Genomic DNA, 24,409 nt, shown 5'->3' with positions numbered 1-24,409 from the left:
CTCCTGACAGGATAGCCTGAGCCATTGGAGCTGCCAGTGATTACTGGCCCTGCCTTCCTGTGCCTCTGAACCCTTTCACCTCAGCGATCGGGGCTGCAGCGTTGGGTCGCCTAGGACCTTAACCTCGTGCTAGGATAGCTGATTGCTGTGCAGGTCTATACGGTCTCTTCCACATTTGCAGATCAGCAGGATTTTAGACCTGACGATCCTTTGGGTGGTCCCTCCTCACTTTTTTCCCTTTTTGGCATTCTGAATCTTTTTTGTCCACTACATTTTTCTTTTTTTGGTGTTGACCTTAGGACTCTGGGCACTTCATTGTTACTAATTAACAATGAAGCGCAGGTGCTCCTCTAAAATGGAGGAGGGGTAGAATCTCTTCACAAAATGGTGGCCTGTCCAGATTACCTCATAGCATGGAGCCACAGGGTGGTCATGAGGGGTTCCAGAACCTTCTGGTCCACTCTAGACACTCTGGGCCCAGGCTATAGAAGGTGGAATGTTGGGCTGCCATTTTTTGATTGTGTGAGGAGTAGGGTCAGTCAGGAGTTAAGGCCTCTGGGAGGAGAGGTTGGTGCACTGAGGGGGGGGAACTGACTGTCCTCGGGCCTGCTTCCCTTCTCTGCTGACGCCCCCCGTGTCTGATGACCTAACCCTGCCTTTATCTTTGACCCCGGCGCAAGTTACTTCTGTGGTACCCCCCTCATAAGAGAACCCTGGTTCAGCCTGGAGAGCGGAAGACCGTTGAGCCGGAGTTGGAGGGTGTGAAAGGTTGCCGACCAAAACCCTGAAGAAACTGCCTTTAGGCTGTACCCCTAAGCCTACTATAGAATAGACATTATAGGAGGATCATTAAAAACGGACCCTGAGCGGCGCAGCGCTTTTCGCGCTTGTCTGCACTCACCGCTACTCATCTGAAATTGTTGAGAAGAGCGTGCAGTCTGGGCTTACTGGTGCTCTTAGATGGCGGGCATCGGCGTGAGGCAGGAGAGCGGCTTCCGCGTTGGTTGCTAAGAAATGGAGGCCCTGTGAAACTCCGTTCATCGAGTCAAGAAGAGGCGAGGTGCCGTAAGGTGAGGGGCGGGCTGAGAGGAGGCCGGGCTGGTACGGAGCTCTTCCCCGTGTGGAAGGTTGAGGGTGAGAGAGTCCTGGAAGCAGGGGGGAAAGGCAAGAATCAACCCCCCCCCCCCTCACAGGATGTGAGATCAGCCTTCGGAGTCCTACGGTCAGCGGGGAGGCCCAGTCGAGTGCTCTTCACATCCCGGTTTTCCTGTCAGACTTGCCATCACCAAAGTAAGCCGGGAATTTTGAGGGGGAGGGGGGAAAGACTCAGCACATCGTAATCCTTGTTGGGTTGTATCCTTGGTCAGTCTATCTGGCCTAGGAGACATCGTGACTGAAGGGCCTGCTAATTAAATCCAGCCGATTTCCAGCACAAGCAGGGGTTCTTAACTGATTAGATTGTAACAAAGGAGTGTACTATTTATTTACAGCCATCCTAAGTAAGGCTACAAACCAGTGACAGATTGGGAGCAGAGTGGCTAGTTGGAAGAGATAGATAGCCATGCCTGACTAGGAGCAGGGACCTTACAACAATGCTGGAAATTGAGTCCTGACTGTCTTAAGTGGGAGTGCATACATTCAATGTAAAACCTGTTTACTTCAAAGTATTGCCCTGCCTTCCTGAGATATATGTAGAATGCATTCAATGCTTTGTATGAATTAACGTTTTGACCTAATTTTGACATTCTAGGCAATCTACTGTATGACTCTGCTCAAAAGTGTAATTACTACAGAGCTGCCTCTGGAACCTGTATCTCACTCATTTGTAATTCCAATGTGTCCTTTATGGTAGTGTAATTCTTACACCTTCCTGTTCAAGATTATTATGATTAGGTAAGGTCCGCTAATGTAATTAGATTTTATGTTATTCTTCATGAAGTTACAAAAGTAAGCAAAAATAATGGTGATATCTAAAATGCAGATGGAACAGATTGTGAGGTGTCTGAAAAACTAATTGAAGGAAAAGATAAAGCTTTTCTACTTTTCTAAAAGACGGTGTGGTGTCATTTTTGGAGTGGGGGTGCGCTGAGCTACCGTGTTAAGTGTGTCGCAAGTACAACACCAAGCCTTGGAGTATGGCCTTTCCCCTTGTTGCCTAGCTACCCTAGGTGGACTGGTGATCCTGGGTCCAAAATATTGGTGTTCAGCGGTGGGATCAGGGCTTGTGCTTGCGTTCACTTGACGGTGGCCCAGTGTGCACCACGCACCCTACACCTGAATTTTTGTTTTCTTTTTCTGATTGGAGTTTTCTCCTAGTTGGTCTCCCTAATTGGATATTTTTGATTTTTCCAAAATCCTTTCTTGTGGTGGTGATAGTTCTTACTTGACGCCCCTCTGTTGAGTAACCCAAACAAATGTCTGAGGGCCCGTCTGGCAAACTGAAGTTTGAGTTGGCTGAGTTGGAGACTTACTCAGTGGTGCAACTTTGGGAATTTTGCCAGGAGAAAGGGGTGTTCTTCAAGCGTGGTGCGAATAAAGCAGAACTCCAAACCAGCTTGAGAGCATGGGTAACAGCTCACCTAGATGAGGAAAAGGGGTGGAAGAAGGGGACCCTGACACCATCACAGACGTGGACATGCTGTACCAAACCGAAGGGGGGAATCTGTTGCCAGGTCCTGAGACACCTTCGAGGGCGGGCAGTAGTGTGTCTGGAAGGAGCCTGTCTTCAGCAGAATTAGCGGACATAAGGGAGAAGAGACAACTAAAATTGGAGTTCGCCCGATTGGAGAAGGAGCGGGAGGAAAGGAGGTTCATCCATGAACTTACTTTAAGGGAGTTCGACCTCAAAGCCCTACAGATAGGGACCCCCAGTAGTCCTATTGGTGGCAGCGTACCTAAGGAAGTTACCAGGGAGCCTAGACCCTATTTGCCCAAAGATGTAGTTGCCAGTTTTAGTGTAGGAGATGACATCGCCAAATGGTTGGCTGCCTATGAGTTCTCGCTAAGAGCCCATGGGATTTCAGAAAGTCATTGGGGGGGTGGCCTGTACAAGTACATGCCTCCAGTGGGGAGGGATGCTCTTTTAGCTCTGGAGCAGGAGGAACAGACAATTACCCCACAATGAAGGTTGCCTTGATCAGAAAGTTTGGGCTGACCCCTGAAAAATATCGGCAGAAATTTCGGAACAGCCACAAACTAACTACACAAAACTTGGTTGATTTTCTGGACTACGCTAAGAAGGCATTAGAGGGCTGGGTGAAAGGCAGTGAGGTTACGGATTACGAGGGGTTGTACAATCTGTTCCTGAAGGAGCACCTCCTCGAGAAATGTTTACCGGAGCTGCGCAACACCTGGTGAACTGCAAGCTGACTAGCCCTAGGAAGCTTGCAGAGGAGGCGGACATCTGGGCTAGTACCCGGGTGTCCTGAAAGGGAACTGGAGGGGATTCCCAAAGGACTGGTCAGGGCGCTCTACAGAAGAAAGAGGGGGAGACAAAAAGAAGGAGTTCTCGAAAGGCCCCCAAAATAGCTTGCAAGGGAAGAGGTCAGATTTCACTCCCAAGGTTAGCCAACAAAAAAACCCTTATCCTGACCGTAGTCAGCAGCCTAGGGTTGTCCGCTGTTACGAGTGTGGCGAGATTGGGCACTATAAGGGGGATTACAAGTGCCCCAAGAGACCACACCCTCCCACTGGAGGAAAAACCCCTGGGGTGGCGAGTGCAGTGCTCGGGGAGGAGTTGACCTTAGATCAGGGAGGTGAGTGGGCAGGGCTAACCCTAGTGTCCCTGGGAGACAGCAAGATGGTTCCCAAGGTCCATGTGCCTCCAAATACCACAAAGTATAGGCAATGGGTCACCATCAATGGCCAGAGAGGGGAGGCTCTGAGGGACACAGGTGCCGGTATGACCATGATAAGGAGACAGCTGGTGTCCCCAGAGCAGGTGATTCCAAACGTACTCCATCCAGCTGTGATGGCTGACGGCAGAATAGGTCACTATCCTGTGGCTGAAGTTCCCTTTGAGTGGGGAGGGGTTGCGGGCCTTCTACGAGTTGCGGTGAGCCCTGCCGTGCCAGTCGATTGTCTGTTGGGAAACGACCTTGAGCACAATGCTTGGAAAGAGGTGGAATTCCAGACACATACAGAAATGCTGGGATCACCTGGTTGGACCTGTGCAAGCACACGGTCCGCGACTGCCCAGAGGGGGAGTTTGCAAGGGCTGGAGCCTGGAACAAAGGCACAGCCAGCTGCAAACAAGGAGAAGATCGGGGACGGGGAAAACCTGCCTCGGCGCCCATACCCCGTGAGATGGATGGGGCACCTGAGGTGGTGGTCCCGGAGTCCACGGAGGGGGATGTTGTCTCCCTGGAGGACTTACCTATCCCTGCGGAGTGGCATGTGGAGGGAGGACCTACCAGGGAAGAGTTTTGTCAAGGGCAGAAGGAGTGCCCTACCCATGAGGGACTGAAACGACAGGCCGAGGCCCAGGCAGCAGGTAACATGACAGGGAATTTTCTCATTTACTGGGAGGATGGCCTCCTCTACAGTGAACCCAAGGCTCCGGTGCACAGTTCGTCCCAAGCCTTAGTAGTTCCCCAGCGTTACCGAGCCTTTCTCTTGGAGTAGGCTCACGAGATTCCTTTGGCAGGACACCTGGGCCAGGACAAGACCTTTGCCCGGCTTGTCCCCCATTTCTATTGGCCTCAGATGAGGGTTGCGTCTGACACTTTTTGTATGATGTGTGTGTCCTGTCAAGCCAGTGGGAAAACAGGGGTTAAGCTGAAGGCTCCCATGTAACCGCAACTCGTCGTTAGCACCCCCTTTGAAAGGGTGGGCATCGAATTATTGGGCCATTAGATCCACCTACTTCAGCCGGTCACAGGTTTATCCTGGTTCTTGTGGATCATGCCACCCGGTACCCAGAGGCTATTCCTTTGAGGACCGTTACTGCACCTGCGGTGGCTCGGGCCCTGATGGGGATTTTTACCCGGGTGGGTTTCCCCAAGGAAGTTGTGTCTGACAGAGGGGCCAACTTCATGTCAGCATACATGCGGGCTATGTGGAAGGAATGTGGAGTTACTTACAGGTTCTCCACCCCTTACCACCCCCAGACCAATGGTCTGGTGGAAAGGTTTAACAAAACCTTGAAGGGCATGATCAGGAGTCTGCCTGAGAGCCTGCGGAGGAAATGGGATATCCTCCTACCCTGTTTGTTGTTCTCATACAGGGAAGTGTCACAGAAGGGAGTAGGTTTCATCCCCTATGAGCTTCTGTATGGGCACCCTGTTAGAGGACCTCTCATCCTGGTGAAAGATAGATGGGAAAAGACTCCCAGAAGACGTCCCCAGGATGTGGTGAGCTACATGCTGGCTTTCCGTATCCAAATGGCTAAGTTGTGGAAGCAAGCTTCTGACAACCTTGAAGCCAGCCAGGCAGTCATGAAAGAGTGGTATGACCACAATGCTCACCCTGTGGAGCTGTAGCCTAGTTAGTGCCCTCCAGGATCCCTGGACATGCCCCTTTGAAGTGGTTGAGAAGAAGGGCAAGGTCACTTATCTAGTGGATCTTAAGACCCCTTGGCAGCCCCATCGGGTGCTCCATATCAACCGCCTCAAGCCCCACCATGAGAGGCCCGAGGACATCTTGATGATGGTGACTGATGGGACAGAGTAAGAGGAAAGTGAGCCTCTCCCTGATCTCCTTTCGTCCCAAGAGAAGGATGGGTCAGTGGAGGGGGTGATCCTCTCACCATCCCTGACTCCCGAACAGCGGAGGGACTGCCGTCAAGTCCTGGAGCAGTATTCCTCGCTGTTCTCTCTTATCCCGGGAAGGACCCACCTGTTTACCCATGATGTGGACACAGGGGACAGCCCACCTGTGAAGTCCAAGACCTACCGGCTGTCAGATAAGGTGAAGGCCAGCATCCACAGTGAAGTCACTAAGATGCTGGAGCTGGGAGTGATTGAACCTTCAAGCAGCCCCAGGTCCAGTCCGGTGGTTCTGGTACCAAAAGCTGGCCTGCCGGGCACCACCCCAGAACTCAGGTTCTGTGTGGATTACAGGGGACTGAACTCGGTGACAAAGACTGATGCTCATCCTATCCCAAGGGCAGATGAGCTCATTGACCAGCTGGGAGCTGCCCAATACCTAAGTACCTTTGACCTCACATCAGGGTACTGGCAGATCTCCCTTACATATGGAGCAAAGGAAAGGTCAGCCTTCTCCACTCCTGAGGGCCACTACCAGTTCTGTGTGATGCCCTTTGGGCTCAAGAACGTCCCTGCCACTTTTCAGAGGTTGGTGAATCAGGTCCTCTCCGGTATGGAGGCCTTCTCTGCTCCCTATCTTGATGACATTGCTGTCTTCAGCAGCAGCTGGGAGGACCATTTGTGTCACCTACAGGCTGCCCTTCAAGCCCTGAAGCAGGCTGGCTTGACGATGAAGGCCAGCAAATGCCAGATCGGGCAGGGGTCGGTATTGTACCTAGGCCACTTGGTGGGCCGGGGTAAGGTGCAGCCCCTCCAGGCTAAGATTGAGACTATTATGGCCTGGGAACCCCCCAAGACCCAAACTGAGGTCCGAGCTTTTCTGGGTCTCACAGGATACTAGCGCCCCTTTGTCAAAGGATATGGTACTATCATGGCTCCCTTGACTGAGCTCACATCCAAGAAACAACCTCGACTGGTAGTCTGGACTGAGGCGTGTCAACAAGCTTTTGACACCCTAAAACATGCCATGTGCACGGCTCCTGTCCTAAGGGCCCCTGATTTCTCCAAGGAGTTTATCATCCAAACAGATGCATCGGAGCATGGCATTGGGGCAGTGCTGTCACAGCTCAATGAGGAGGGTCTGGACCAACCTGTGGTTTTCCTTTCTAGGAGACTGCTACCCCGGGAACAGAGGTGGAGTGCGATTGAGCGGAAGGCCTTTGTAGTAGTATGGGCTCTGAAGAAGTTGCGGCCATACCTTTTTGGCTTGCACCTCCTTGTACAGACTGACCACCGGCCCCTCCGTTGGCTAATGCAAATAAGGGGTGAGAATCTCAAGTTGCTAAGGTGGTCCATCTCCCTACAGGGAATGGATTTCAGGGTGGAACACCGACCTGAAGTGGACCACGCCAACGCTGGCGGTCTCACAAGGTATTTCCGCCTTAGTGATGAGACCTCCCAAGGGGTTGGGTAGTTCTCCCCACTTTCAGCTGGGGGGGACACGTGTTAAACCTGATGATCCTTTGGGTGGTCCCTCCTTACTTTTTTTCCCTTTTTGGCCTTCTGAATCTTTTTTGTCCACTACATTTTTCTTTTTTTGGTGTTGACCTTAGGACTCTGGGCACTTCATTGTTACTAATTAACAATGAAGCGCAGGTGCTCCTCTAAAATAGAGGAGGGGTAGAATCTCTTCACAAAATGGTGGCCTGTCCAGATTACCACATAGCCTGGAGTCACAGGGTGGTCACGAGGGGTTCCAGAACCTTCTGGTCCACTCTAGACACTCTGGGCCCAGGCTATAAAAGGTAGAATGTTGGGCGGCCATTTTGTGATTGTGTGAGGAGTAGGGACAGTCAGGAGTTAAGGCTTCTAGGAGGAGAGGTTGGCGCACTGAAGGGGGGGAACTGACTGTCTTCGGGCCTGCTTCCCTTCTCTGCTGACGCCCCCCGTCTGATGACCTAACCCTGCCTTTATCTTTGACCCCGGCGCAAGTTACTTCTGTGGTACCCCCTCATAAGAGAACCCTGGTTCAGCCTGGAGAGCAGAAGACCGTTGAGCCGGGAGTTGGAGGGTGTGAAAGGTTGCCGACCAAAACCCTGAAGAAACTGCCTTTAGGCTATACCCCTAAGCCTACTATAGAATCGACATCATAGGAGGTTAATTAAAAACGGACCCTGAGCGGCACAGCGCTTTTCGCGCTTGTCTGCACTCACCGCTACTTATCTGAAATTGCTGAGGGGAGCGTGCAGTCTAGGCTTCCTGGTGCTCTTAGGCGGCCGGCATGGGCGTGAGGCAGGAAAGTGGCTTCTGCGTTGGTTGCTAAGAAACAGAGGCCCTGTGAAGCTCCGCCCGTCGAGTCAAGAAGAGGCGAGGCGCCGGAAGGTGAGGGGCGGGCTGAGAGGAGGCCGGGCTGGTACGGAGCACTTCCCCGTGTGGAAGGTTGAGGGTGAGAGAGTCGTGGAAGCAGGGGGAAAAGGCAAGAATCAACCCCTCTCGACAGGACCTACCTTCGGAGTCCTATGGTCAGCGGGGAGGCCCAGTCGAGTGCTCTTCACATCCCGGTTTTCCTGTCAGACTTGCCATCACCAAAGTAAGCCAGGAATTTTGAGGTGGAGGGGGGAAAAGACTCAGCACATCGTAATCCTTGTTGTGTTGTATCCTTTGTCAGTCTATCTGGCCTAGGGGACATCGTGACTGAAGGGCCTGATAAATAAATCCAGCCGATTTCCAGCAAAAGCAGGGGTTCTTAACTGATAAGATTGTAACAAAGGAGTGTACTATTTATTTACAGTCATCCTAAGTAAGGCTACAAACCAGTAGCAATTTTAATGGGACCCCCTCAGAACTAAATTTGGCCAGGGAAAGGAGAGGAATGAAGAAAACAGCAAGAAGAACAGTTTTCCCATAATGGCCACAATATTTCAATGTAGATATATATCCAATGTTTAATGTAATATGTGTGACAAATACACAACAATCTTATTTATTTTCTAAAAGAGTATAAAGTTTTATTCATTATTTTCAAGTTATCATTTCTTTTATAATTATTCTTTTCTCATATTTACTCAAGATGGAACATTCCTTTTTAAAAAAAAAGTTGTTTTTAGATATTCATGTTTCAGTTCATGAACAATTTCATAATTCATACAAAGGAAAAAAAAGATACATAAATATAAGCATAATACACAGCTATATACAAAAGAAATCAATTCACACAAATAGTTATAACCCCTGGTAACTGACAGTCCGTCACAACATTCTCACACATTCATACCCTCACCACACTCATAACCACAACCTCTGGAAAAAGGACACTGAATCCCAATTGGCGGGGGAACCCTGCCAATTTGAAGGTCTCAAAACACTGTACGAGACCTCGCACTTGGTCGACGCGCGTTTCGGCGGCGCAAGGCCACCTTCCTCAGGACCTCTTCCAGATAAACAACCTCATACACCCAGGGGACCTAAAAATATATATAATAAATACAGTCACCACATATAATCTCAAAAATAAGCATCAAAGTTAACACAAAATCTTATCATTGTTTAGACCTAACATAGACTACCCCATGTGACCAACCAACATCAAAGTTTACATAAGGTAAACATGCACGTGTAAAAAGAAGAAAAGAGAAGAGTAGATCAAAAAAGACCTAACAGTGTCATTACAAAAGTGATTCATATTTCGTCCTCATGATACATCTATTTTATTCCTCAAAATTTAACATGATGAATATGATCTGCATTATTAAATTGCATTAGGGTACTTACGTTAAAAACATAGGTTACTGATCCTGACTTTTATGAAAGAATTTTTTCAGCAGTCAAACTCTGTGTTTTTCTGTATATCCTAAGTCAGGAGGATTCCAGTATGGCTCCCTGTGGATCAAGGGACCAGAGTATAAAAACCATGATCTCTATATCGCCTAATTGGTTGAGAAAATTATAGTTAATATGTCCAAGTATCTCTTACCCCCAATATGTTGGTTTAACTGTTATTGAATGGTCGTATTGAATGTCCTCGCAGGATGGAATCGTGATTTTCTCTTCAACTAAAAAAAGGGGGGGGGAAATATACAGGGAAATGAAGACTGTTCCTATCCCCAAAGATGTAACATATCTCAGGATATATTCAATAGATTGAACCCACCTATTTATGTGGGCTATTGTCTTCAAAAACATCGACCATCCCTGTCTTGAACCTCTGTCTTTTACAGTAAGATTTGAAGCTATGCCATCCGGTACGTGTTAGTCACCTGTCATGAAACTACACGATATCTTAATTATCGAGTCTGAAGATAGATCACACAAAAGAACTGAATTTCCTTCTAAATACGACAATAGTAATTTCCTATTCGCAATAAGGAAAATAGATGAGAACAATAGGGAAATTCGTGCCTGCATTTATATCTATGGGTGGTTCTCATGAAACACGAAGGGATAAAGTTATCCCGGAGTCACATCATTACGTCAGGAGCACTCAAGACTAAAGACAAAATAGGGACATTTCAACATCTAACCGTGATCCCATAATTATGCCTGAGCAAAGAAAGGGAGAGACGGAGAAGGAATAATATGTCACAAAATGTACATCCCTGTAGCGTGCACCCATCCACGAGTGCATGTAAAAAATGGCAACGGAAAGGAGTTAATCCCGATAGCGTCACAGTTAAGTTAACTGGCGCATACATAGGAAAGATCTTTAAAAAAGTATTGTGCATTAGGGAAAACATATCCCTTTAGACGCAATATCGTGATGGTCATCAAATTAATAATCACGGTGAATAGGGGATGAAAGACTCGAGCAATAAGCTTCATCCAATTCTCTCGTATCTACCACATATACTCGAACTTACTTAATCTCAGCGTAGCTGCCGGCCGTCGTATCCTCCAACTTCGTAACACGGTTTGAAGTCGCGAGCACTTAAGATTGCCGTGTATTTAAATGTTAACGATACGAAGGAATTCTCGCGATTGCTGGTAACCCCCGGGAGATGATGTAGTTTGAATGAGGGAGAGAAAAAATAAAAGATGGACTAAAATGCCGCCATCAATAGTGAGGATATTCAATATAGTAACTCTATCCACGATTTTTAGTCGCTCCCAAAAGACGATGTAGTTTGGACATAGGAGAATAAAAATAAAAGATGGACTGATGTATCACCATCAATAGCGAGGATAGTCAGTATAATAGTTATCTCTGAGATATTCATAAGATGCATATTTAATAACAGGCGGAACATGGGGGTTCGATGAATACAAGGTTCATAAGGTCCCCTATCAAATACTTAAATCATATGCATCTACAAATATAATTCTTTAAACAGATGCGAGCCCATAACCGAGTACTCTGGTGGATAACGAGGGCAAATGCAACATAAATCACGGGCTTGAAGCAACAATGTTTTATAATAGACCCGAGGGCTCTATGTCAAATAGTGACAACAAATGCATCATAAGTCACGAACATTTAGTCACGATGTTTCATGATAGACACGATAAAAGAAGTCTACTAATTGGTGAAGAATAGGAAAAGTTTCCCTCCTATCCAACTCACATATGTATTGAATAGGTACATACAATCATAGTGGGATCATGTCACAAAATACATGATCTAAAAATGTGGTGGAGATAACTGAATCACAGGCAGACATATAGTACAGATAAGTTAAGTCACACAATCAAACTGTGCCACCCACTGCTCCGCGTTGCCCTCCTATGCTGGAAGAAGGCTCTGGCCTATACGTCCGCTGCCCTGCCATATGCGGACAACATACCACTGCTCGGCATCCCGACACCACAGGGACAACTCACTAGACATGCCCTTAGGGACTGGACGGCGAGTGGAATTGAGGGGGTGGGCAGCTTCTTTGGGGACGACCTACTACTAGATCACCGTACTTTCGTGCAGGTGACTGGGGCGTCGGACAGACACTACTTAACACGCCAAGATCTCTCACTACATTAGGACGACATGGGCGCCCCAATGCACCCGCCCACAGCAACACGAACTGGTACACCTAATGCACTACATGGGGACCGGTGGACACTTGGTTCGATGGCTGTATACCGGGATCAGGGCCCAGGCCGCGATCTCCCTGGACACCCTAAGAGAACTCTGGTCCCGAGATACTGGGGAGGAATTCACGGACAGGTGGCTCTGGAACACCCGAGGAGGGTCTCCAGAAATACTAGATTTAAATACATCCAGGCCATGATCCTTCATAGGGCGTACCTTACTCCGAAGAGGATACATAAAATGTTCCCCGATGCCTCCCATCAATGCCCGAGATGTAAAACAGACGAGGCAGACTTCCTCCATATGCTCTGGTCGTGCCCGAGACCGCGGGGGTACTGGAGTGAGGTGTGCCAGACGCTACGAGAGGTGACCCGGATTCAAGTGCAGGATAGTGCATTGTATTGTCTGATAGGAGCCAGGCCTCGCCCTAAGAAGTTGAAGCCCAATCTGAGATTTATAGACTTGGCCCTGCTCATAGCAGTCCGGACAATTACAATGCAGTGGAAATCCCTGGGAGCGCCTAGGGTGGAGCAATGGCGAACGGAAGTAGTGAAATGGGGTAGAGCAGAGGGTGCTGCCCTTAGACAGGAGGAAGAAGGGGGGAGGCGGAAAATCCCGGTGGCACTGGACTGGGAGACTACGCTCCTAGCATTGGAAGACATTGATCAACCTCAGTCCCAGGTCACTTAAGCGTACTAGACCCCAGAGGAATTCTGATAGCGTGAGAAAGGCATTGAGATGTGTGGGGGTTGGGCGATGACTGAATCACTGCAAATCCTGGTAGAGACGGAACTGCGCTGGGGAGCGTGGATCGAAGGGGCAGAAGGACTAAAGCACCAGAGTTGGATGGGTGGGGGGAGGGTTAGTTGGGGAGGGTAAGGGGAGGAGGGGGGCACCACGTGGAGAACACAGCATCTATAACTGTTGGAAATGACGCTGAACCTTGAAAACAAATGTTTAAAGCTTTGAATTTATCGGTAGGTTGGGAATGAAAAATGAAAACCGTGATGTATGTCATGCTTCTGTTGACTGTGTAATACGCTGAACATGTACAATCACAAATAAAGTTCTTTAAAAAAAAAAAGTCATACAATCAAACTGATCCTTATAAAGTTATCGCATGACTGACTAAATGGAAGGATAGAACTACCCTTACCCAAGCGATCAGTATGTCTATTGGCAAATCTATACCCCAGATAATAGAATGTCAGATAGTAACTGTGCATGAGGTGTCAGCACTTTACTTCGTAACATACCAGGCTATCTCTTCGTTCAGGCCACGTTTGATACAATCTAGATGGTAGATCCAAAAAGTTTCCCGTTTTTTACGTGTGATATATACTGACTGGTCTAATACAGGTTGCACTTTCTCTAGGATTGACCACTTAAGCTCCTGTTCAGTGTGGTTCATATCCAAACAATGTTGGACCAAAGGCACAGTCAGTTTTTTGGTTCTGATTGCGGACTTATGTTCGCTGAAGCGAAGGCGAAGTTCACAGCCAGTTTCTCCCACATAAGCCAGCCCGCATAAGCAGAACAAAATATATATGATGTTACTACTACGACAGTTGGTTAAATAACGTAGCTTGATTTCTTTATCATTATACTTAATCACATCTGATGTCATTGCTGAATCACAGGCATGGCAAGACCCACATCTGTGATAACCCAATATAACCGGTAAGCCTGTAATAGATTGCTGGCCTTCTAAGGGTGATCTTTTCACCTGACGTGTATGGACCAACATATCTTTAAGATTCTTATTTCTTCTATAGGCTAACATGGGTAATGGCATAGGGGGAATATTCTCATCGGAATTCAATATTTTCCAGTTTTTGTTAATCACATTTCTGATTTTGTGGTTAAGCGTCGAGTGGTTGATGACACATGTGATACGATTTTGACTCAAACGCTTCGACCCCTGTAACAGTGCTTCTCTATTATAGTACTTCGCTCTTTTATAGGAGTGTCGTACAAGGCGGTGGGGATAACCTCTCTTTAGGAGCTTGTCTTTTAATGCATCTCCATGGTCATGGAAAGCAACCATGCCTGTGCAGTTACGGCGAATGCGTAGGAACTCACCAAAGGGAATGGATTCCCTTTGGCAGTTCGGATGGTAACTGTCAAACTGTAAAATAGTATTCTTTGCCGTGGCCTTCCTAAAGAGACTCACCTTTAATTGCCCACTGGTTCCATCAATCCTGATATCTAAAAAATCAACTTGTGAATGGCTATAGTTCACTGTGAACTTAAGATTTGTGTCGCTGGCATTAAGCCAAAGAACAAATGCCTGTAACATGTCAACAGATCCGCTCCAAATAAAAAAAATATCATCTATGAAGCGTTTCCACATAGATATATTTTCAAAAAAGGGGGCTACCTCGTTATAGATGTTGCGTAGTTCCCATTCCCCCATAAAAGCATTTGCCACACTCGGGGCACAAGATGCCCCCATTGATGTGCCCTTGATTTGTTTGTACAAGGAACCGTTATATTCAAAGTAGTTGTTCAAAAGGACCACCTCAAGACACTGTAAGATAAAAATATCTGCCCGATTGTCTGTGAATCTTTGTAAAAGGGTTGACACCGCAAGTAACGCCCGACACTGAGGAATGTTGGTGTATAAGGCCTCAATGTCGAGCGTTACAAGGATGTCAGACACCGGATTAAATGGAATCCCTTCTATCTTATTAATAATGTCCCCGGTGTCACGAATATAGGAAGCGTATTTGTGTGTAAGAGGACACAGAAATGTATCAATATACTTAGATAGGGGTTCAGTACAGGACCCAATAGTTGATATTATGGGCCGCATGGGGGGGTTTGTTTCAGACTTGTGAGTCTTAGGCAGACCATAGAGAGCAGATGTTATTGGACAGGATTTATTCAAAAAAACATATTCCTCATCGCAGATGTAACCATCTGCGAGTGCGACTTGAGTCATTTCTTGAATATGAGTATTCAATCTATCAAACTCTCTCCGTTGTGCTGGTCTGTAATGGTCTGTCACTGCCAACATCTCAAACATCTTTTGATCGTATGTGTTTTTATCAAAGATGGCGATCCCGCCACCTTTGCCGCAAGGTTTAATCACTAGAGTAGGGTCTGTTTTCAGGGATGCATTTTCCAGTTTAGATAGATTGAATTGAGGTTCATAAGGGTTTTTGATAATCCGGGCAATGTCCCGAAGGACATTTTGTTAAAAAATCCAGACATCAGTTCCAACCATGTCCAAAGTGGGTGTAAATGTAGATGGAGGTTTACATCTGGACAGGTTATTATCTTCCTCAATTTGTGGTCGATCTAAAAAAAAAACTATTCAGTCTAACCTTCCTAAAAAAAGCAAACAAATCTTCATGTAATTTGAATTTATTAAGGCAAACACTAGGGACAAAAGAAAGGCCCTTACTCAGCATCTGGATATCTTCAGATTGAAGTGTAACTGATGAAAGGTTATAGATGGGTAAATTCTCCTCAGCAGTTGTATTGGGCCTCATACGTGTGTTACCTACCACCAATACTGTTGATTGCGGGTCTTGACATACTGCTGAGGAGGTTGAGGGCTCATTTGCGGTTGGGCTTGGTCTTGCCACCGAACATTCCTTCCCCGATATTGGCCCCGGGGTAAAAAACCCCGTCCGTGAAATGGTCGTTGAGCAGATCTGCCTCTGAAGGGTCTAGAATTGTATTGACCATTACCTAAATCTTGGTAGTTATCACCATCAGATCCAGATGACCCTGAGTCTGAGAAGTTGGTGTATCTCCCACGTGGATAACCATTAAAATTGGGATTATAATTACTTTGACCCCCATCTTGATAGTAATTGGGATTAAGGTAGGGATAGATTTTTTCTTTTGTGAACCATCTCACATCTTTACGTAGTTTTTCCATTTTTTTATTTGTGAGGTAGATGTCAAAATCCTTCATTTCTGATTGAATTTTTTCAAGGCTACTTTTAGCATCATCCACAGCCGTGGAGGCATTACGTTTTGATTCAAGATCATTAATCTCCTGCATAAGGGTAGATGCTATCTCCTTGGCTGTTTCAATAATAAGCATCATCCCGTCCCTGGAGCAGCAGTTAGAGATCAATGACCACCGCTCCAGGAACTTTCTGATTTCGACAAATAATGCTGGAGCATTGCATAAAATGCATGAGACTCAATACGTTTTCCGCATGTTAAGAAGATTCTGCCATTCACTATTATCCATCTGATGAGCAGGAAGGGATCCTGTATCACCTGTAACTCTACCCATCAGTGAGTTAAAGTCTTCATCAGAAAACCCAAATGTTAGAAGACTGTCCATATTAAGGGTGTACCTAGATCAATTGTATACACACTTTGTTGTATTTCTATCTAGGACCCTAATTCAATATTCCTAATGTATGCCCTTGTATGGCTATAATAAATAATATCCTTATAAAGGCATAAGAATAATATCCATATTTAGTTGGAGCCCATGCAGTCCAAATTAGGCAAGGCTACTTCCCCAGACTCCTAGAGAGTACAACGCGTTCTTTAAGCAAAGCAAACCTCCAGCAACCTAGGAAATTCCCATGCTTTTGTTTTGATTTGTCCAAGAACTCCTGTGAGCACTGAAAGAACGGCCAGTTCTTAGTGACATCTTTATTGACGTTTTATGTCCAACCTTACGTCAAACCCGGCACCTTTCAGGTATAAATATACCAACGTTGCCTTAAGCAAACACACGGTGGTTTGGAGCAGAGCGGCTATCTACTTGCCCGAGAGCCCAGCTGATGCAAGAGCCCACGGACGCCGCCCCTCCCTTTTGACGCACTGAGAGAGACGCTGTCTTTTCTCCAGCCGAGGAATCCAGCTCCGGTGTTTCCAGCTGCCCCTGCGGGTTGCTGGGATATCGAGTCTTGAGAAAGAGATACCAGACCTCCTGCTTTCTATTACCCAGGTACGGAGCTGACTAAACCCTTAAAGAGAATTCTTGATTCAGATTCTTGGCAAAACCAACTTAACTTAAACTGCTACTTACTTACTCCTTCCCACATATTAGGCTTAGGTCAGGTACACCGGGGTAGGCGTATTTAGAAGCACCAGTTGAGTACATTGTCAATGTATTTATGTATGCATATATTTTATCTATTTTAAAGTATCATATGGCTAAGAAACCATATCAATGCTTTTACAGTATTATTTTATAATACTCCTTTTACTGTACGCACTTTACTTCATACTAAGTATTGCAATTGTGGCAATTCATTTCTCTTGCATGAGAAAGAAGACTGCTCAATAAATAACACCTTTTATTGAAAACGCCCGTCTCTCTATTCTCTGCACTCTGGTGAAACTAAGTATGCACGATTGACTGAGTAAAATAGCTGTCTATTGTTTTCACACGACTCTAGAGATACACTCTTATTCTGAGGGAGCAAAGTTGTCATGTTTTATGGTTGTCAGAAGCTAATCCCTTCTTGTCTATCCAGGGAAGTTAAACTCCTCCTTGTTTATTCGAGAAAGTTTTTAGTGACCTCTGAGCTAGCTGGCAAAACTAATTAAGTCTAATATAGTCAGTAGAGACCTAGTCGACCTCAGTCCTACGTCTACCCTGCTGTTTATATTATTCCAATGCGCAGAGCCTATTGGGAATATAGGAACTACACTACATGGCGCCCAACGTTTGGTAAGGCGATAATCTAACGCAAGACACTAGAGTAACTCAGTCGTGCTTTTTCACACAGACCCCTTTTTCCCGTAAATACTCCAAAAGACATCTGGAGTGGGTAAAAGGTTAAAATCCGCCGGAACTTTGTAGGAAGAGATTCCTATGTATAGTTTTTGGTTTAGTCAAAGTTGAAGGATACAGCGTTCCAAAATATTGTGCACCTAATCTTTGTTTCCTTGAATCTTGCTCTGCAACAAAAAGCTTTCGGTTAGTAAAAATGACAGAAAGTGAAGACAAAAGGGAGACAGCTAATATAGCAGCTCAACTCCTAGCGGATGACACAAGTCTCCAAGAAAATGACCCGATTGGTATACTCATTCCTGCAAATATAAGAAGAACTATAACTATTAAACTTATAGAAAATGGACTGACATCACGAGGTGGTACAGTTATATTCGTGGTAGAGGCACATGAATATCGGCAGACAGAGGTATTCTATTCATGGATAAACTTTCCAGCAGCAAACGCTGTAACAAAAGAATTCCACTATTACAAAATAGAGGAACCTCCGGATGAATACACTCCTTTCGAGGACGTTGAATTCCCACTAACTTACCAAGAGCACTTGCTCTGGTTTAAAGGCGCCCTAAAACATCAAAATCACACCACCAGGCTCGGTCCACTAGGTAGACCAGGAGCAACATGGCCGGTTCTAGCCAGCTATACACCACAACCAGACATTGAAAAAATGTCAAGTGAAGAACCTTTAGTTAAAATAAAACAATTAACAAAGGCATATAGACAATTAGTCCAATATGTAATGCCGACTTCAACAGTCCAACCAGCAATTAACATTCCACAGCTGACCCCTCATCAGGGGAACACAAACAAAATTACACCACATCATGTCTTGGTAAAATACCCACAAAACGGGAACAAATTCCATTCTGGTTAGCTCAGAAAATCATTCAAATAGAGGCAGTATTTCCTGATACTACACCTACTGAGAAACACAGAATTCTGACTATCTGTCTTCCAATGGGGATCGCACCACATGTGGAGGACTGTGACACTTTGGCACAGTCTTTGCTTCGATTTACACAAAAACACATGGTGTTCCGTCCATGGCGGTTATACCAGACGTACTTGGACAGATTCAAAATGAATACGGTCCAGAACCTGCTTTAACTCTGGGTATGAAATTACTGAAAGACTTCAAGCAGGTCTCGGCTATATTATTAGCCAACATAAAAGGAGAAGCAGCATCTGTGGCGATCCGCCAGAGATTTAAAGAAACAGATATAGCAGACCAACCATTTGAACTTGCCAGAATCATAGAAAAATCCTATGAAGAACTAGGTAGGGATAGTTTGGGAGGGAAACCAGTAAAACCCAAACTACTTGAAAATCCTGAAAAGACATTTATTAAAAATAATCTAAACACTCCTAAAAAGAGTTGGGACGGAAATAAACAATCCACTCCCAAAGAAAAACAATTCCAGTCCAGAGGAAGGTCTCCTCAACGGAGAGAAAGATCTCCAGACCGAGGAAATAAGTTTCCTCAGAGGGAGCCTTCTGAGAAAAGATACAACCTTAGAGATAGGGATAAATTGAGAAAACCTGACAGATATCAAGATATTGATACACGTCCCTCTTGATCTTTTCAGACTTCCTTGCAGAAATCGGAAAGAAGAGGACAGTCAGATCACAGGGAAGAGCACGTCAAGTCCAAAGACAAGGAACCTGCTCATCAAAGTAAAAAGTTAGAATTTCCAAAAAAGAAGGTAGCCAGTATTAAAATAATTAAACATGCCGAGGATACTGAGGACACAACTGAAAACCGGAGAGTGGGCCCAGACAATGCTAGACAGCGCAGCAGAAGTGACCATAGCTCGCAAGATCCTGATGAATCTTCTGGAGACAGTGGACACGAATGAATACATTCAGGTGGAAACTACAGATACCAGAGTTAGCAAACCTCATAAAATATACGAGATAACATTGCGTATAGAGGAAGATAAGACTAGGAAAGTAAGGGGTCTCTTTTGGGATAACCTTTCGAAAGGCTATGACATCCTTTTAGCTGAGAAAGACTGGCCACCAGAGTTTGTCAGGGAGTGCCCTCATGGCGAAGAAATGATTATGCCTGCCTTCTCAAATAATATTCCAATTCATAGAAAATATACATATGCAAGAACATGGGCAGTAGCCCAAGCTCCTGCATTATATAAAAATCATGTAGGATGGGATGAGGACTCTCCTCCTCACAAAATCCAGTTAAAATGTCAACCCACTGCACAAAGGCAGTACCCAGTTAAACAAGAAGCTAAAAAGCAAGTCAGGGAGATCTTAGATCAACTTGAATATCAGGCGGTGATTGAAACATGCACCTCACAAATGAACAATCCTTTGTTTCCTGTCTCCAAACCAGACGATTCATATCGTCTAGTTTTGGACTACAGACACCTTAACTCATGTTGCAAAACATTTGCAGTACAAAACTCACACAGTGCAGCACTAATGAATAACATTGTGCGCAAAAAATACAAAACGACATTGGACATCTCTAATGGATTCTTTTGTCAAAACATTGCACCTGAGAGCAGGTATTTGACCGCTTTCTCAATAATGGGCTCGCAATAACACTTCTGTCGACTCCCACAGGGATATAAGAATAGCCCAGGATTATTCTCAGCAAGAGTAACAGAGTTACCACAAATATATGATGATGAGGCATTATCGTATGTCGACGACATCTATCTCACAGATGATGACCTGGATACTCACTTGAAAAGAGTGAACACCATAATACTTGGGTTCGCAGCTGAGGGTTACAAATTCAACTTTAAAAAGTCACGAATTGCCCATCTAACTGTCCTATTTTTAGGATATGAATTATCAAGTGAAGGCAAAAGCCTAGCTGACAACTTCTTAGAGAAGTGCGCTGTACTCCAAGCACCTAAAACGCTGAATAACTTACAATCAATACTAGGTTTCCTGAATTTCGGAAGAACATACATTCTAAATTATGCAGAGAGAGTTAAACCTCTCTATGAATTAATAAAACCTGATTTCAAACCAATCAATTGGACTCAGAAACACACAGAAATTTTAAGATCATTGCAAACAGACATGTTAGCTAAAACAAAATTGCAAACACGCGAAAACATACACAACCTTGTGATCCGATTTATCCCAGGGAGATGCGGATTCACGTACCTGACCTCTAATGAGGGAGAAACTGTACCAATAGCTTGCAAATCACACTTGTACACACAAGCTGAAATGAAATTCTAATAGCGGTTCAAACTGCTGTAGCAAAAGAAAGAGCCCAAGTCCAAGGCAGAAGGATAACTGTTTTAACAGCAGAATCAACCCTTTGAGGCATTAACGAGCCCACGCAATTTGACTACTGTGGCATTAGATCCAAAATGGATACAATGGGAAAATTCTCTTGCTGCAGAAGACGTGTAGTACTATTTTGACCCGAAAATGAAAAAACTAGAAAATCTAAAATATGAAGAAGAATATCCTCGGCCAATCGAAATTCTGCCTCTCGAACAATACACATGTGTAATCTATATGGACAGATTTGCACAACACTACGATGTAGAGAAAAAATCCTACAACGCAGCGTGCACGATTGTTAAAGGTCGCTGGTGTTTGGGTAAATTCAGACCATTAATTACCAAAACTGAATCACTCAGAAAATGCTCAACTCAGCGAGCTAAAATAAGATCTTCAAAGATGGCGCTTGAAAATGCCGATCGCGAATTCCCCACAATAATAGTGTGCGATTCGCATTTCTGCGTCAAGTCTTACAATAATGACTTGCAGAACTGGGTTCAAAACGACTACAAAGATGACACAGGTGCCACAATAAAGCATAAAAAGCTTTGGGAACAGGTAGTTCTTTTGCAGAAAGAACTACAAAAGACTCACGTGATACATACACTGAGTCATCAACGTGATGGCGTTCACGTTGCAGGGAATTCATTGGCTCACAGAGCCACAGCGGAAGCAGCTCAACCGGCTTCCGTAGCCACAAAAAAGTGTTCCGAAAAATACATAGACGGGGAAACAATGCTTGCGGTAAAAGCGTCTTTGAAAGGCGACTGTGCAGCATTACCCCTCATGTATCCACTCCATTATACATACATAATTGATGCAAACTCCGTTCCTTTTGCTCGAATCCCTGGAGTGGGGGATAGAGTAATTCCAAACACGAACAGGAGAGTCTTTTTAATAGCAGACGCACACATGGGATTGGGTCTAAGGCACCGAGAGATCAAGGAATCTCTGAAAGAATTACAATCAGAATACTGGTGGCCGGGGATGAGCCTGCAACATAACAAATTTGCAATGGGCTGTCCAAACTGCAACAGAGATCGCAGTCGTGAACTGACCGGGGTATTGCCAGGACCCTTCTTTTAGAAAGCATAAGGCTATCTATACGCAGAAATCCAGTAGGAGAAATGTGTCCCATTTATATTTAAGACTAGATTCACTTAAAATGTAGGCCCCAGCGCTCAGCTGACGCCAGAACTGTTATAAAAGATTTGCGAGTCTTTATCGGCACATACGCAATTGGCATGCTACATTCTGACTAGGGTCCTGCTTTTAGCTCTCGAGCTTATAAGGAGGCCATGAGCAGCATGAGCATTGCATTGCGGTACTCTTGTCCATTCCATCCTGAGGGAAATGCGGTAGTGGAAAGAAAACGGGACATAAAGCAATCTATAACGGCGAGGGTATTAGGTTCGGGTGATGGGTGGGTCCAACATTTAACAAGTGTCCAACCTAGTCTTAATAATTTGCCAAGAAATTCTCTAAAAGGTCTCAGTCCGTACGAACTATTGTTCGGTACTAGAATGCACATTCAGGACCTTGATAGTCACACTTCAGTGGTAGAAGAAAAATGCTTTGATATCAAAGACCGTTTGGCTGTTTTACAGGACTTAAATGAAACAAGACGAAACCTGAGCAACATAAAGTTAAAGCAACAGCCAACAGCCACTGAAGAAAAACCACCTATCCCAGCAAGACCTGTCTGGATTCCAAATTTGGGGATGTGGTCAGAGAGAAGATCGCGGTGAAGAAGGAATTTGGGCCTTCTCACAGAAAAGCAGTACCTGTCTTAGCTGTCAGCGGAACAAGATCAGTTGTACTACCGCCCCTTGCTGGTAAAAAGGAGAACCGAGTTGTATCCATCGACCTTGTAAAACCACAATCATGTGGCCAATAATAAGTAGTAGGCCCAGTGGACTCCCAAGAAATAGCAGAGTACTAAAATTTGCTACAATACAAGAGGTTCAAACTGAGAGACTAATCACATTCGATAAACCTGCAGTGAATAAAAAAGGACTATGCAACAAAGCGATGGAACTTATGCCTCTTGAAACACAAATTGCAACAGTTCGTCAAGAAACACCAGTCTACAACGATGTAGCCTCAGACTATGCTAATGAAACAAAGGAAAATCCAAAAGCAAATGAAAATTCGGAAGCAATTCCAACAATTGACAGAACTGCATCTGGCTACTTCATCAATTTCGATGACTTTTCTGATGATCCAAGTGAACATGAAGAAACGCCAGCAACAAAAACTTTCAAAGACAAAGTAACTGAACTCTGTCATCAACTCAAAGAAACCTATCTGATTTCTCCATGGATTGAATTTTGGATTGTGTTAGGTGTACTCTTCCTCCTGCTTTGGCTCATCATGGTTCTTTGTTTGGGAAAATTCATTGAAGGAAAATACAGTACAATGGACACAGCAAGTCAGAACATCAACTTGGTCCTAAAGCCTCACAAGTCATCTCACATCGAGAAAAGAGAACTATCATCAGTGAACGTCACAGCCAATCAAATACCCGGTGTGGTAGCATGGGACAGAACTGATTTTGACATTTTTGGCCCGATTGAGCTCTTGAAATATCCTTATCAGTTCTAGGTTTCATTAAGTGACTTTGTAAAACCAAGTACTTTTTCTGATGATTGGGACTTTGAAAATATTAATAATATGATGTCAGATTTAGTAATGTCAGCAAAATTTACAGAACATGATTATTTACAGGGTTCATCAAATTATGTAGAAATGTACTGCTATAATCAATTTGGTCATCACTATTTGCATAAATCTGCAAAGCCTAGAAATGTTTTTAGTTATAATCAATGGGAACATTGTGCAACACCACCTAAAAGCAGCTCAAAAACATTCTATGAGAAATTCCCATACTTCTCAGGGTTTAACACAAGTGATGCAGAAACGTTTTATTTTAAAATGTTAAATAAGACAGGAATGAAAACAATGTTGACAAATACTAAATTGATCTATTCTGAAACAATTTATGAAAAAAATGATTATATTTGGTTTTGAATTCTGGAAAAACAACATTGAAACAAAAACCATCTGGGGTACAAAAGAATGGCAGGTCCAAGGTTTAGAAGCATTGTTTAGAGCCTGCATGATCCCAGAACAATTAATATTCTAGAATGACACCATTCAACAGACTACCTGTCTTGGCCTAGCCAAGATTAAAGACTTAAACAAACCGTCTATTCCAAAGCCCATACCTGATAGTAATACCACTACTGATATGGAGATAGACGTATCCCATATTTTATACCAAAACAGAACACATCCTGATTAGAAAAATGGTTGATCTGGCCCATAGACACAAATAACTGTCAAGATAGATTCCTGAACAAAATACAGGGGTTCAAAATGACCAGGCCAGACCCAAGATACTCCCAGAGACAACATCCAGGGATAGTTACAACATACAGTGTAGGGAAACTATGCCTCGATTGGCTACAAAAATCCACACTGGCAGAAATTAAGCAACACTTGACTTTACTTAAAGACGGTGCTGACTTGGTTAATTTCATTCTGGGACCACGCAAACAGCGTCAAAAACGTTTCATAGTGGCCGGTATGTACGCTGCGTACAACGAAGCTTGGAAAGTAATGCAAATTGAAACAGCAGAAAAAATACGAGAAATTGATCGTATTAATTTGGAAAAATCACTTTCTGTTGTGGACAAT

Source organism: Lissotriton helveticus, chromosome 6 (genome assembly GCF_964261635.1).
Source record: "Lissotriton helveticus chromosome 6, aLisHel1.1, whole genome shotgun sequence".
Lineage (NCBI taxonomy): Eukaryota > Metazoa > Chordata > Amphibia > Caudata > Salamandridae > Lissotriton > Lissotriton helveticus.
Note: the sequence above shows the minus strand (reverse complement) of the source record.